The sequence below is a fragment of the Lathyrus oleraceus genome, chromosome 2 (assembly GCF_024323335.1).
Source record: "Lathyrus oleraceus cultivar Zhongwan6 chromosome 2, CAAS_Psat_ZW6_1.0, whole genome shotgun sequence".
Classification (NCBI taxonomy): Eukaryota; Viridiplantae; Streptophyta; class Magnoliopsida; order Fabales; family Fabaceae; genus Lathyrus; species Lathyrus oleraceus.
Window position 1 is genome coordinate 178,901,044 of NC_066580.1, and position 16,835 is coordinate 178,917,878.

General features: G+C 35.7%; 1 long non-coding RNA gene across 1 annotated transcript; it reads right to left on the minus strand.

The window, feature by feature from the left end:
* Positions 1–12,856: 12,856 nt before the first annotated feature.
* LOC127118759 (uncharacterized) lies at positions 12,857–14,941 on the minus strand. The gene is made up of 3 exons (XR_007802333.1): positions 14,758–14,941; positions 14,299–14,358; positions 12,857–13,128 (listed from the first exon to the last, which is right to left on the minus strand). It is a non-coding gene; the product is annotated as an uncharacterized LOC127118759 (long non-coding RNA).
* Between the last annotated feature and the right edge of the window lie 1,894 nt (positions 14,942–16,835).

Below are 16,835 nucleotides of genomic sequence, written 5' to 3' on the forward strand. Positions count from 1 at the left end.
AGTCAATTTAAGATTTAAAATGAGTATAATGAAAGTGAAGATTAGATATTGTACCTTGCTCTTAGAATGCGAAATGATTTTATACCTTGGATCGATTAAAGTGGATTTTAGATGGATTGAGCATTAGTCAATTAGGTCTTTGGCAGGTCTAGAATAGTTGTCCCCAAGGCTTTTCATGGCACTAAAGGAGCCGAGGAAGCCTTAAGTATCATTGACCGACCTCCATGTTGTGGTATGATGTGAAATGAAACTAAAATGCTTGGGGATCAATTTTTTGAAAAAATCATGGGAAACATGCATATTTAATGTGGTTCCATTACTGAAACGCTTTGTCACCCTTCTCTGACATGTGTATTTTCGCGACCATTTAGAGTATGGTGCAGTTTACATAGTACATGAGTGCACTCGAGTTGACGTGTATCCATGAGTGAAAATCTAGTCGTTGATCTCGTGATTTCTTTCCATAGTTGATCTTGATCTCTTGTTGCTTATAAATAGAGTGAGTTGAGCATTTGGAAGTGTTTTCCACCTTTAACTTTCAAATTTACACTTGATTTCTAGAAAAAGATCTTTGTTCCTCTTTCCATGAGAATATTACTAGAAGCGATTCAATGCTTTCCTTAATGCTTTCACCTTCTTTTACTCCTCTTGTTTCATCAATCTCCCATAGTCAGACACCCTTCTACGCTACTATAAAAAACACATTTAACCCCAGGCGCCAAGGTGATTTAATCTCGATTACACAAGTGACGTAACGAAGGGCGTCATAAAAAGTGCACCACTTTAGCTCTCGATTTTTACTAAACCGACGGGTAATGTCTAAAGATCATGGGTTCGATTCCTCGGAGATCCTTTTTGGAATTTTTAAATGGATAAAACACCTTCCACCTCAGTTTTGACATTCCACCGAAGGTTAAAACACGGTTGAGTTTATTAAATCTAATATAGATGGATTATTTCACTAAAATCTAACTGAACATATAACTTCTCAAAATTGGTTAGGGAAATAATTATATGAACAATTGCGTTATATCTAAAGAACAACTTAGACTAATCTATGATTTTCGAGAATGTTGTAACTCATCATTCATCTCATGCTCTTTAATGGTTAAAATCTCTTCAATATTTCATGTTATTTATTCAAAACTTCATTTTCTACTAACTCATTCTTGAAAGCATAAAATTTGATGCTTTGAAAAATGACCAAATATGGAAGAAAGTTGAATGAAAACTAGTTGCAGAATGCTAGAAAATCATTAATCAGTATAAGATAAGTTTCAAATAAAACATGATTTTTCATATGATTATTTCCAAAATCAATTTAATAGGTTATATGTTCAAAGAGGGGTTAGTTAAACAAACAATCGACATTAGATAAAATAAACTCAACTCGAAGGAACAAGATGAGACCTACACAAAGAATCACAAAAACAAAATATCAATATCAATATCAAACTCAAACCCAATAACAATAACAATAACAAAACTATAACATATATATTTTCATAATTTGGGTAGTATAACAACTAAACAACAACAACACAAATGTACGTCCCGAAATTCCTAAAAAAATCTAGTTTCTGTAAACCGGGTACTAGGAGACCGGTAAGTCGGATAAGCATAAATCTTGTAGAAATTGGGATCCGGTTAAGGTTCACATATCGATAATACAAGCAGGTTGGCCTTGTAGTAAATTCTGACAGAAGAACAAGTCGACTCTGACCCTATGAGAAATGCTAGGAAGTCATGTGAATAGTAATAATGGACGATTATGAAACGCCTCCTTAATGGCAGGGGGTGTAACAATCCAATTTTAGTATTTATTTATTATATTATTATTATTATATTTTATTTTATTTATTTGGAGTGGTAATTAATTAATTGGTTGTTAGGTAGTATAATAATTGATTATATTAATTAACTTGGTGTGTATATTGTGTTGGTTTAATTTATTTGAATTAAATAGAGATATTATAATACTAGGTCTTATTGGGCCTAATGATTAAATTAGAGGTATCATTCTTTAAGCCCAAATATAATACTAGAATAGTAAGAGGTAGGAGTGTGAGAAGTAAGATTCATTTGATCATTTGACGGCAACAGAGAAAGAAAACAGGAAAAGTAAGGAGAAGAGGGGAAGAACAAGAGAGAATCTAAGGTTTCCAGAAAATTGAAGAGGTAAGGGGGAGAATCCTTATTATTATGGATTAGTATGATTGTGTCAATGGGTAGAAATATGTTTACGTTGAAATCCCTAAATTTCATGGTTTGTGGAATTGTTAGGTTTTGATGAGTATTCTTGATTTGTGGTAATTTAATTGTGTTAAAACTGAAAATTAACTTTATATACTTAGAGTATTGTATGAGTTATAATTTTCTGAGCGTTTGGCTTTTTACGGAATCAAAATCGGAGGTCCGAAAGGCCTCCAACGATGAAAAACGCAGAAAATTCTGCATTCTGTTTTGCGTTAACCGGTTAACCAAAAGCGTTAATCGGTTACTTGTTAAAAATCTGCTCAGAAATTGCATTCTGTTTTGTGTTAATCGGTTAACCAAAAGCGTTAACCGGTTACTTACTTAAAAATCTGCCAGGAAGTGCATTCTGTTTCGCGTTAACCGGTTATCTAAAAGCGTTAACCGGTTAACACTGTTGAAAAAATGAAAAATTGAGACTTTAAAGTTGTATTCATTTTGAAATGAAATCTAAGTGTGCGTATTTGATAATTAGTCTATATTTGTGAATGATATATTGTTATGAATGTGTATATGTACCATTGGTGGATAATTCATAGAGTTGAATTATGGTGATATGTGGAATGTTCAGATGGTAAAGATGATCTTAATTGCATATGTGTTGGTATTTATACATTCATTCATGGCATGGTCGGCTTCATGGTGGAAGTGGTGAAACTGTGGGTTCACATGGTAATAGACGTTGATCCTTGAATGGAAATAGGCGTAGCAGACGTTGATCCTTAATTGGAAATAGACGTAGTGGCTTTGATCTTGTCCGGATCGGAAGCGTGGCTTGGATTCTAGATATTGAATTGGAAAGCGGTGAAACGTTGGGTTCACATTGCGGCACCACATGCATAGAGTCACATGTCTTGCATTGAGTCACATTAGAGTTATGTGATAATTGAGTGTATGCATTGATGTGATTGTGATGTGTGTATGAGATATGATAATTGAATTTGGTGATGTTTGGATACATAACTTGGCAAAATATGTGATTATGTGATAATTGTAGTTATGTGTATATTGGAAATATAGCATTGGATTTTAATATTGTACTCCTTGAGTTTTGATGGATGTTTGAAACATGTGAAATAAATGTTGGTTAATATTATTGACATGGTTATACAAGGTGTGATGAATTCCGTTAATTGTTGATTTAATCATTGTGCCTTATTATACTTCTTCATAATGATTTGAATTCTCACCCTTCTGTTTGAATGTTGCCTTTACATGGGCATCGTGTAGATACTCTAGAGTAGTATTGCTGAAGTAAGTGGACGGTAGCTCACTCGAGATTTAGCCGGAGAGTTTCTGTGTTTTGGTTTTAGAGACTAGTTAGTGAGTCAATGCTCTGGTCATGTAACACAGAGTAGATTGGTAGTATTGAACTCATATCTGATTTGGATTTGTATTATGTTATTACTTGTGAACATGTTTATTTGAAATTTGCTGTTTGAGAGGCCATAGTGCCAAATATTCTGGATATGGTTTTTAGTTTATCTTGAGGAGATTATTGAGAGATGATCATGGTATGGGACATGAATCATTTTATGAAATGCATGAATATTCATTATTTTCCGCTGCGAACGCATATACTTGTATATTCATGATATTTGAAATGTGTTATTTTAAATGACCAGGTGTATTGTATATTGATGATGAATGATGTTTGGTTTTTGAAAGCTGTTGGTTTTTGAAAACGTCGATGTGACGCCCTTTTGTTTATATGCGTGCTTATTCACTCTGATTAAATGTTAAGTATTTTGGGGTAGAAAAAAGGGTGTTACATTAGTGGTATCAGAGCATGGTCGACCAGTTGGTCAATAGTCGTTAATGTTTTCAATCCTGTTGTGTTTGAATTGTGTATCTAACACGATCGATACTGTTTGTCTGGTTGTTCGGACTGTTCAGGACGATGGTTGCAGGCAGGAATGATGATGCCATTGCTGAGGCGTTGAGGATGTTGGCTGACTCCATCGGTCAAATCCCTCAAGCGAATGCTGGTAACCGAAATGGAGATGATGATGAGTTCCGTGCTTTAGGGAGATTCCAGAGGAACAATCCTCCTGTCTTTGAGGGTGAGCATGAACCTGATAAAGCTCAAGCTTGGCTGAAGGCAATTGAGAAGATCTTCAGAGTCATGAACTGTACTGATGCTCAGAAAGTGCAGTTTGGTACTCATATGCTTGAGAAGGAAGCTGAAGATTGGTGGAATAACACTCTTCAGAGGTTTGAAGAAGACAACATTGAGGTTACTTGGGCTCTTTTCCGTGATGTCTTCTTGGAGAACTATTTCCCAGAAGATTGTCGTGGGAAGAAAGAGGTGGAGTTCCTTGAATTGAAGCAAGGAAATGGTATTATTGCTGAATATGCTGCTAGATTTCAGGAGCTTATCAAGTATTATCCTCATTACAATACTGCTAATGCTGAGAGATCTAAATGCTTGAAGTTCGTGAATGGCTTGAGACATGATATCAAGAAGGCCATTGGTTACCAACAGATTACTCGTTTTGCGGAGTTGGTTAACAAGAGTCGGATTTATGATGAGGATAGTAGGGAAAGTGCTTCTTTCTACAAGAGTTTGAAGGGGAAAAACCAGGATCGTGGGAAACTGTATGATGACAAGAGGAGACAATTTGGTTTTGGCAAGAAGCCAAGTGGGGGAGGATCTTCTACTCCACTTAAGTGTTTCAAATGTGGCGTTGAAGGTCATCGTGCTATTGATTGTAGTAAGGATTCTGTGACGTGTTTCAAGTGTGGCAAGAGTTGTCACAGAGCAAACAAGTGTGGAGTTGGTTCGAGTGTGACTTGTTACAATTGTGGTGAGAAAGGTCACATTAGTACCAAATGTGATAAGCCAAAGAAGGAGCAAGCGAAGGGAAAGGTGTTTACATTGTCTGGTGCGGAGGCCACTACCAATGATAGGCTAATCCAAGGTACGTGCTTTATTAATGGTACACCTTTGACTGCCATTAATTGATACCGGTGCAACACATTCTTTCATTTCTTTGGATTGTGCTAAGAGACTGAATCTTATATTATCTGATATGCGTAGAAGTATGGTTATTGATACACATGCTATGGGTTCTGTTTCTACTTCCTATGTGTGTCTGAATTGTCCGTTGAGTATCTTTGGTAGGGATTTTGGAATTGATTTAGTTTATCTTCCTTTAGAGCAACTTGATGTGATTTTGGGTATGAATTGGTTAGAATTTAATCGGGTGTATATCAACTGTTTCGAGAAGATGGTTATTTTTCCTGAGGTTGGTGCTAAGGAAGATTGGTTTGTGTCTGCTAAGTAAGTTGATGAATCGGTGCAAGATGGTGCCGAGTTGTTTATGTTGTTGGCAACCTTGGATATTCGTGAGAAGAGGACGATTGAAGAATTGCCAATAGTTTGTGAGTTTGCGGAGGTATTTCCGAAAGATATAAGTGATTTACCGCCGGAACGTGAGGTTGAGTTTTCGATTGATTTAGTTCCTGGAACTAGTCCTGTATCGATGGCTCCCTATAGAATGTCTGCTTCTGAGTTGAAAGAGTTGAAGAGTCAACTTGAAGACTTGCTTGAGAAGAGGTTTATTCGTCCTAGTGTGTCACCGTGGGGTGCACCTGTTCTGTTGGTCAAGAAGAAAGAAGGTTTTATGAGATTATGTGTTGATTATAGACAACTGAATAAAGTGACGATTAAGAGCAAGTATCCACTTCCGAGGATTGACGATCTGATGGATCAGCTGGTTGGAGCTTGTGTGTTTAGCAAAATTGATTTGAGGTCTGGGTATCATCAGATTCGTGTAAAGGCTGAGGATATTCAAAAGACTGCTTTTCGGACAAGGTACGGTCACTACGAGTACTCCGTGATGCCTTTTGGTGTGACTAATGCACCTGGTGTATTTATGGAGTATATGAATAGAATTTTTCATGATTATCTGGATTAGTTTGTTGTTGTGTTCATCGATGATATATTGATTTATTCTAAGAGTGAATAGGATCATGCCGAGCATTTGAAGGTTGTGTTATCGGTGTTGAAAAAGAAGAAGTTGTTTGCTAAACTCTCTAAATGTGAGTTTTGGTTGAGTGAAGTAAGTTTTCTTGGGCATGTGATTTCGAGTGGTGGTATTTCTGTGGACCCTACGAAGATTGAAGTTGTATTTCAATGGGAAGCTCCTAAGTTTGTTGCTGAGATTCGAAGTTTCCTTGGTTTGGCTGGTTATTATAGGAAGTTCATTGAAGGATTTTCTAAGTTGCCGTTACCGTTGACGAGGAAAGGTCAAGCTTTCATTTGGACTTCGCAGTGTGAAGCGAATTTTCAAGAGCTTAAGAGAAGATTGACTACGGCTCCTATTTTAATTTTACCGGATCCGTTAGAACCTTTCATTGTGTATTGTGATGCTTCTTTGTTGGGTTTGGGAGGTGTTTTGATGCAAAAAGGGAAAGTGGTAGCTTATGCTTCAAGGCAACTTAAAGTTCATGAGAGGAATTATCCGATGCATGATTTAGAGTTGGCCGCCGTTATGTTTGTGTTGAAGCTTTGGAGACATTATTTGTTTGGATCGCGATTTGATCTGTTTAGTGATCACAAGAGTTTGAAGTACTTGTTCGATCAGAAGGAATTGAATATGAGGCAAAGGAGATGGTTGGAATTCTTAAAAGATTATGATTTTTGTTTGAATTATCATCCGGGAAAGGCGAATGTTGTAGCCGATGCATTGAGTAGGAAGTCATTGCACATGTCTATGTTGATGATTCGAGAGTTTGAATTGTTGGAGCAATTTAGAGATTTGAGTTTGGTTTGTGAAGCGACGCCTTCATGTGTTAAGCTTGGTATGTTGAAGCTTACGTGTGGCATTATTGACGAGATTAGAGAAGGTCCGAAGTCAGATTTGAAATTAGTCGATGTTATGACATTGATTAATCAAGGCAAAGGTGGTGACTTTCGGGTTGATGAGAATGGTATCATGAGGTGTCGTGATCGAGTTTGTGTTCTGGATGTTGCAGATTTGAGAAAGAGGATTCTTGAGGAAGGGCATATAAGTGGTTTGAGTATTCATCCTGGTGCTACTAAAATGTATCAAGACTTGAGAAATATATTTTGGTGGCAAGGTATGAAGAAGGATGTAGCGGAATTTGTGTATTCATGTTTGACTTGTCAAAAGTCAAAGATTGAACATCAAAAGCCTTCTGGTTTGATGCAACCGTTATCTATTCCCGAGTGGAAGTGGGATAGCATCTCTATGGATTTTGTTTCGGGCTTGCCGAGAACATTGAGTAATTGTGAGGCGATTTGGGTCGTTGTGGACAGGTTGACGAAATGTGCTTATTTTATTCCGATGAGGATGGATTATTCGATGGAGAGACTGGCTAAGTTGTACATCGAAAGGATTGTGTGTTTGCATGGTATTCCGTCGAGCATTGTTTCGGATAGAGATCCGAGGTTCACTTCAAGATTTTGGGAAGGTTTGCAAAGTGCTTTGGGCACGAAGTTGCGTTTGAGTTCAGCATATCATCCGCAAACTGATGGTCAAATGGAGAGGACTATTCAGTCACTTGAAGATCTTTTGAGGTCTTGTGTTTTGGAACAAGAAGGAAATTGGGATAGTTTCTTACCTTTGATCGAGTTTACGTATAACAACAGTTTCCATTCGAGTATTGGAATGACACCTTTTGAGGCTCTTATGGTAGAAGGTGTAGGACTCCTTTGTGTTGGTACGAATCGGGAGAGAGTGCTGTGGTTGGACCCGAGTTGATTTAAGAGACTACGGATAAGATTAAGATGATTCAAGAGAAGATGAAGGCTTCTCAGAGTCGTCAAAAGAGTTATCATGATAAGAGGAGGAAAGCTCTCGAGTTTGAGACAGATGAGCATGTGTTTCTTCGAGTTACGCCAATAACGGGTGTTGGTAGAGCTTTGAAGTCGCGTAAGTTGACGCCGCGTTTCATTGGTCCTTATCAGATTTCCGAGAGGGTAGGTGAAGTGGCATATCGGATTGCATTACCATCGTCACTTTCTAATCTTCATGATGTGTTCCATGTGTCTCAATTGAGGAGGTATATTGCGGATCCATCGCATGTTGTTCCATTAGATGATGTTCAAGTGAGGGATAATTTGACGGTCGATACATCACTTATGCGAATTGAAGATCGAGAAGTGAAGAAGCTTCGTGGTAAGGAGATTGCTTTGGTGAAAGTGATATGGGGTGGAGCCGCCAATGGCAATATCACTTGGGAACTCGAGGATAAGATGAAGGAATCGTATCCGGAGTTGTTCGTTTGAGGTAAATTTTCGAGGCCGAAAATCTTTTAAGTGGGGGAGAGTTGTAACAACCCAATTTTAGTATTTATTTCTTATATTATTATTATTATATTATATTTTATTTATTTGGAGTGGTAATTAATTAATTGGTTGTTAGGTAGTATAATAATTGATTATATTAATTAACTTGGTGTGTATACTGTGTTGGTTTAATTTATTTGAATTAAATAGATATATTATAATACTAGGTCTTATTGGGCCTAATAATTAAATTAGAGGTATCATTCTTTAAGCCCAAATATAATACTAGAATAGTAAGAGGTAGGAGAGTGAGAAGTAGGATTCATTTGATCATTTGATGGCAACAGAGAAAGAAAAGAGAAAAAGTAAGGAGAAGAGGGGAAGAACAAGAGAGAAGCTAAGGTTTCCAGAAAATTGAAGAGGTAAGGGGGAGAATCCTTAATATTATGGGTTAGTATGATTGGGTCAATGGGTAGAAATATGTTTACGTTGAAATCCCTAAATTTCATGGTTTGTGGAATTGTTAGGTTTTGATGAGTATTCTTGATTTGTGGTGATTTAATTGTGTTAAAACTGAAAATTAACTTTATATACTTAGAGTATTGTATGAGTTATAATTTTCTGAGCGTTTGGATTTTTACGGAATCGAAATCGGAGGTCCGAAAGGCCTCCAACGATGAAAAATGCAGAAAATTCTGCATTCTGTTTTGCGTTAACCGGTTAACCAAAAGCGTTAACCGGTTACTTGTTAAAAATCTGCTCAGAAATTGCATTCTGTTTTATGTTAATCGGTTAACCAAAAGCGTTAACCGGTTACTTACTTAAAAATCTGCCAGGAAGTGCAATCTGTTTCGCGTTAACCGGTTACCTAAAAGCGTTAACCGGTTAACACTGTTGAAAAAATGAAAAATTGAGACTTTAAAAGTTGTATTCATTTTGAAATGAAATCTAAGTGTGCGTATTTGATAATTAGCCTATATTTGTGAATGATATATTGTTATGAATGTGTATATGTACCATTGATGGATAATTCATAGAGTTGAATTATGGTGATATCTGGAATGTTAAGATGGTAGAGATGATCTTAATTGCATATGTGTTGGTTTTGTATATTCATTCATGGCATGGTTGGCTTCATGGTGGAAGCGGTGAAACTGTGGGTTCACATGGTAATAGACATTGATCCTTGAATGGAAATAGGCGTAGCAGACGTTGATCCTTAATTGGAAATAGACGTAGTGGCTTTGATCTTGTCCGGATCGGAAGTGTGGCTTGGATTCTTGGTATTGAATCGGAAAACGGTGAAACGTTGGGTTCACATTGCGGTACCACATGCATAGAGTCACATCTCTTGCATTGAGTCACATTAGAGTTATGTGATAATTGAGTGTATGCATTGATGTGATTGTGATGTGTTTATGAGATATGGTAATTGAATTTGATGATGTTTGGATACATAACTTGGCAAAATATGTGATTATGTGATAATTGTAGTTATGTGTATATTGGGAATATAGTATTGGATTTTAATATTGTACTCCTTGAATTTTGATGGATGTTTGAAATATGTGAAATAAATGTTGGTTAATATTATTGACATGGTTATACAAGGTGTGATGAATTCCGTTAATTGTTGATTTAATCATTGTGCCTTATTATACTTCTTCATAATGATTTGAATTCTCACCCTTCTATTTGAATGTTTCCTTTACATGGGCATCATGCAGATACTCCAGAGTAGTATTGCTGAAGTAAGTGGACGGTAGTTCACTCGAGATTTAGCCGGAGAGTTTATGTGTTTTGGTTTTAGAGACTAGTTAGTGAGTCAATGCTCTAGTCATGTAACACGGGGTAGATTGGTAGTATTAAACTCATATCTGATTTGGATATGTATTATGTTATTACTTGTGAACATGTTTATTTGAAATTTGCTGTTTGAGAGGCCATAGTGCCAAATATTCTGGATATGGTTTTTAGTTTATCTTGAGCAGATTATTGAGAGATGATCATGGTATGGGACATGAATCATTTTATGAAATGCATGAATATTCATTATTTTCCGCTGCGAACGCATATACTTGTATATTCATGATATTTGAAATGTGTTATTTTAAATGACCAGGTGTATTGTATATTGATGATGAATGATGTTTGGTTTTTGAAAGCTGTTGGTTTTTTGAAAACGTCGATGTGACGCCCTTTTGTTTATATGCGTGCTTATTCACTCTGATTAAATGTTAAGTATTTTGGGGTAGAAAAAGGGGTGTTACAAGGGGTTACAGAAGCTGAGGGTAAAGACATTATGTGATGATTATTAAAGACGACAAACGTTATTCTGAGTCGTCTTAATGAGGAATATTAAGAAGCACCCCTTTAACGATCATTGATGGTTGAAGAAGTATAAAAGGAGACTTCCTCCATGAGGAAGAGGACAGACAATAACTACCTGAGAAAATTTTTACAGACACTTAACCAGTCATTTAAGGCTCTCCCTAACTTGCATCGGGGAAATCAACCTTTTAGTGCTTTTAGCAAGAACATTTGGCGCCCACCGTGGGGCCATGGTAAAATTTTCCCAAACAACCCAAAGAATCATCATCAAAATCACTAATATATCAACTATGCAATGTCCAGATCATCCCCAGCCGAAGTGATCCACCTCCGCCACCATATTTAACCTAGTTGCTCACAATGGTGGAAGCTCTTCGTCAACAGAATGAAACACTACAAGAAAATGTCCACGTTTTACAAACACAAAGTCAACAAGATGGGGATGCAGAGGAGGAGCTTTTTGATTCCCAACCATTGTCCGGGGTGATCTAGGGTGATAAAAAATGCAGGGGCTACATACCAAGGACTGATGAATATGGTATTCGCTTCACAGATAAGGCGAAACTTGGAGGTATATGTGGATGATGTGATGATCAAAACCCCAGAAAACCGGAAACACGTCAAAGATTTAGAAGAAACATTTATGTCAATCAAAAGTTACAACATGAGGCTTAACCCGAACAAGTGCACCTTCGGGGCACAATCCAAGAAATTCCTTGGGTTTATACTGACTAGACGAGGAATAAAAGCAAACTTGGATAAATTTCAAGCAATCATCGATACGAGAAGTCCATCAACAGTAAAAGAGGTACAACAGTTGACAAAATGTTTAGCCATTTTATCTCGCTTCTTGACTTGTGCAGGAGACAAGTTAATTCATTTTTTCACTACAGTGAAGAAGTCGACGAAGTTCTAGTGGACAGAAGAATGTGAAGATGCTTTTAAAGAAAGTAAAGCGTTTTCTATCTGCACTTCCCATCCTGATACGACCAAAGGAGAACCAACCTCTCATCTTGTACCTAGATATTTCAGATAAGGCCATGAGTTTCGTGTTAGTCTAGGAGACAGAGGGAGGAGGAAAGCATATGTATTTTGTTAGTAAGGTGCTAAGAGGAGCGGAATTGCGTTATCAAAAGATTGAGCGTCTTGTGTTGGCAGTAGCGATTACAACTCATAAGTTGAGATACTACTTCCAAGGACACCTTATCATTGTCAAAACCAATTATCATATCAAGCAGATCTTAAAGAAACCGGACTTGGCAAGAAGAATGGTGTCTTGGGCAGTATAATTGTTAGAGTATGATATAGAGTTTGTGCCTCGGAGTAACTTCAAATCTCAAGTGCTTGCAGATTTTCTAGTTGAATTTAGCGCTCCGGCCTAGGAAGAGTCATCATGCAGATGGACTTTATTAGTGGATGAATCCTTTATTACTAAAGGAAGTGGAGTCATATAGTATTGGAAGGCTCAGGTAACATAGTCTTAGAATATTCCTTATGCTTTAATTTTCAAGCTAACAGTAATCAGGCGGAGTACGAAGCTTTGATTGCATGAATGAGGTTGGAAAATGAGGTTGGAGCAATGCACTTGCTTGTTCAAATAGACTTTTAGTTAATCGCTAGTCAAGTCAGATGAGAATTTCAGATGAAGGATCCATCGCTAGTCAGATACTTGCCAAAATCTCTCAAGATGTCTATGACGTTTGTGGAATTTGAGGTAAACCACATCCCTAGGGAAGAGAATGTTAGATTCGGCCTCTTAGCCCAATTAGCGAGCACTAAAGGTTCTAGTTTAAATAAGACGATAATTCAAGAGACCCTAGAAGCACTGATATTGGAGGTTGAGGAAGTTATGACATTGGATAATGCAAGGGGATGGATGGTACCTATCGTTTGATATATGTGAGACAGCCTATGTCCCATTGGTGAAATTCTAAAATAAAATACAGAAAAATAAAAAAAATTAAATAACAAGACTGAAATAATTAAAAGATACTACTTCACATATATATGCTTCAAATATGTTTTACATAAAGTTTGACACCGTTAAGACTAGTGGCCTTGCCACGTAGATAAAACTTAAAATAAAAGTACATGAAGAAAATCAAAAGAAAGCTTAGCAGAAGGACCTCCTAAGTCCAACATGACTGACACTTATACTGACTGTATATAATATTACGTACTAGTAACGATGTGATAAGCGTTTGACAAAACGCTAGCAACCTTCAGCCTTGACATTATCGTAATCTGTCACTCCATAGCCTTCCCTCCTAAATGGTCTAGCTCGTCGCCTGATCGTCATAGATCAATCCAAAGATGCAAGACAAAAGAATACAGGGCTAAGATTTACGTACAAGTTTAAAAGTGGGAATAGGATGTAAAATAGTAATATATATATATATATATATATATATGACAGTCACAAATATTCGAACAAGCGTATCTTTATCCCATACTTACCTATACTCTATAAGTGTTTATTCTAATGCATCCCTGAACTATATGCTGACTCAGGCCACTAAACGCTGTCAAGGATACCTATCCCATTTACCAAGATCAGATATCACAAGACCACATGCCACCAACGTACTCCCAATTACCAAGAGCTACGCCACCTAACTTCACGTGGAGTCCAGGTGTTATAAGTCGATCGTCCTTGAGGATTCAGGCCAAGACCCTCGTCTTGCCTAGCATGCATAGATAGTAATCCCCGTCGGGATTATAGGCGACTGATCAACCTCGTACGTCCCATACCGCACGGCAGTGGACTTACACATTCCTCAATGCAGGTCTATATGATCGCCCAACCATCTTATAGCAACTCTTAACCATAAGTATTTAGTTAATACTTGAGAAATATCGTATCAACCTTTCAGGTCATAGTTATTATCTAATTACTTCGATTGAGTGCCAAGTCCATTAAATGTCTTGTCTATTTCTCCTTGGTGTGATCCTTATCTCTATATAACTAGTTCAGTTTATACAGTGAATAATGTATGGTTGACTTCCCAGGTAAGAGAGGTGGACCGTAAAGGACATGGTCGACCAAGTCTTATCCTTAGCCAGAACCCAACCGAATACAACTACTCAATGTATCCAACTTCCCTTATTTCATTGGGGATCTAACACTTAATATCTAATCAATGGTGTTGTTTCTCTACTTAATAGATAATTTTCTTAGTCTATCAATCACAATCATTCAAGTATAAATAAAATAAACAATTAGACAATTAATCAAATAATGTAAGCACAATACAACCTCAAATTGTCATAGATCATTCTTATGATAAATAATTAAGGCCGGCATAACCTCGCTTAGTGATTTGGGAAAATCATTATTCGAGAATAGGCTCTCCTTACTTATTTATCGCTGGTAGGGCTTGGGTCACCACTACCCACATATATATATATTAAGCTATTTTACGCTAACCGTCCCAACGTATACGAGACCTTGCCCCCACCTTTTGTTGTTGATCGTTGTTGAAAGTCCACGAGCGTTTTCTCTGATGTTTGCCCAGAACCTAATTTACGATAACCGTTGAATTGTATGAAATTTATAAAATAATTAGAATATAATTTATGGTTAAATAAACATAATCCCGTTACAAATTAAAATATTTATTTATTTAAAATATTTAATAATAACCTCCACTATATTTAAATCGTTATTAAATTCAAGTATAAATTAGACTATACTCCCGTTTGAATTTGTTTGTTTTAGAAAATTATCAAGAGTGTATTCCTAATAACATTTTAATTTTATAATAATACTTGGGTATTATAACAACTTAAAATGGTAAAACTTATCTTGGACTTTATAAGTTCAATATCTCAACGTCTTAACGGAAATTTAAATCAACATCTTAAAATAACCTTTATATAAATAAAATAATTAAAATAATTAAATTATAACGACTTACCGGTTACTTATGAAAATGATTTGAGCAGAACTTTGACGTATCAAACTCCTTTAAAACTTTAGAAGAACTTTGACCCCAAAATAACTCTAAAAACTACAAACCGACACCGTGAAAACTTCGACAACTAAAACTAATATTTCTATATGAAGAAACTAGAGAAAGAAGGAAATGAAGAGGTAAGAAAGATGATTTGTGAATGAATGAATGGAAATGGGGTGAGAAAGACCCCTATTTATACTAGTTGTAAGATATTAAAATAATGTAAATTTATCTCCTTTTGCCCATGCTTTCTAACTTTTCAACTCTTGCTAGTAAATATGTCTTTGTCAAATATTTACAAGTCTTGCATGAATAGTTTTATAGGTGTTCTAATATGACTTTGTGAAAATAGTTGGTGAGAAATGTGTGAAAGTTTGATTTTTCTACTATTTCATGACATATGATCATGTAGAATATTAATAGTAAAATAAAATATATTTCTTTTATAAAATGAAAGGATAAGTATAATAATAATAATAATAATAATAATAATAATAATAATAATAATAATAATAATAATAATAATAACAAGGGTAATTATTTAATACATTTATTAACTTAAGGTTATTTTATTTACTATTAGTTTGTAGAGTAAGATAGTGATATTCAAATCAAATAACATCAAATAATATAATAAAAATAATAATATTAATAATAAAATAAAGAGTAATTAGTTGATAAATTAATTATTATAGCGGCTAGTTTCAATGTTTAGTTTGTAATAATTAGCGATGTTAAAGTCTCAATTATAATCATATATATTATTTAAGGTATGGAAAATTAGGATGTTACAATATGACCTAGAATGAGCTGGAAGAGGAAGAGATTGAGGCTAGGCACATTAAAATGATATATGCTAGATACCTCATCGTTTCTGATCAATTATATAAAATGGGAAGATCAACTCTTATGTTAAGATGCATTTCGGAAGAAGATATTGTGATGGTTGTAGCGGTAAATTCATGACCATCAAGCTATGGACAAACTGGATGCCAATAAAACCAGAGTCGCCATCGCGCTTTTATTGTGTCCAAAGGAAAAAGGAAAAGTACGAACAAAACCCAAAGATAAGAAGTTTTCAAATCAAAACGAATAAAATGTCAGAGATTTCAGGTAAGGGGGTTGGTTACACAGAGGGAAGGTGTTAGCACCCAAAGTGTCCTAGGTACTCCTAGGGAGCCCTTTTTTGTGTGCAAATGATTTGGTATAAATGGTGTTTGATAAAATATAGCGTGGGGGAATGAGAAAAAGAATTCATTTATTATATTTTTGTGTTTGACAAGACCTTCGATCTTATGCCTACGTACTAACATAAAAATGAGGGATCAAAACCCCGTAGTTCGTGGTAAAAATATTAAAGAAGTTGATGAATTGATTTTAATAAAAGTTTAAGTAAAAGGGTACAAAAGGCCAAAGATTTGAATGAGGTTGTTAGTTCTTTTTTAACTTTTTGAAATTAAAGTCAATATGGTTAAGTTTATTTACAAATTTGATTTAAGAAAAAGTTTGAAAATTCAATGGCTTAAGACCAAGGTTTCTAATCATTAAAACATGTCTAAGTTTGAAAACACAAACAAAAGAAGGTTTTTGAAAAGAGGGAGAGATTTTGAAATTAAAGAAGTGGGAGAAGATGAAGAGACTATCCTAGACAAAATTAAAAGTTAAGAGTTGAAAACATCTGACCAATGGGATGCAATCCAACAGACCAGAATGTCATATAGAAACCCATTTTCCTTTGGACTTTAGCAAGAAACAAGCATAAACAATATCCAAGCAAACCATATGAAGACCAAGGCATCAAATAAAGATAGCCATAATATCCAAGCAAGCAATCCAATAGTTAGCAATCTTCAATAGCTTCTAATGTATCAAATGAAATATTCCTTGATCAACTCAGAATAATCATCAGACATAGACAATAATAACAATATAACAATTGAACACAGAGGCAAAGTATCAGATGAATCAAGGGCACTCAAGGTCTTGCATCATATTAAAATCACTTTCAAGGATAGCTCAGTCTCAGATAGTGGCATTGC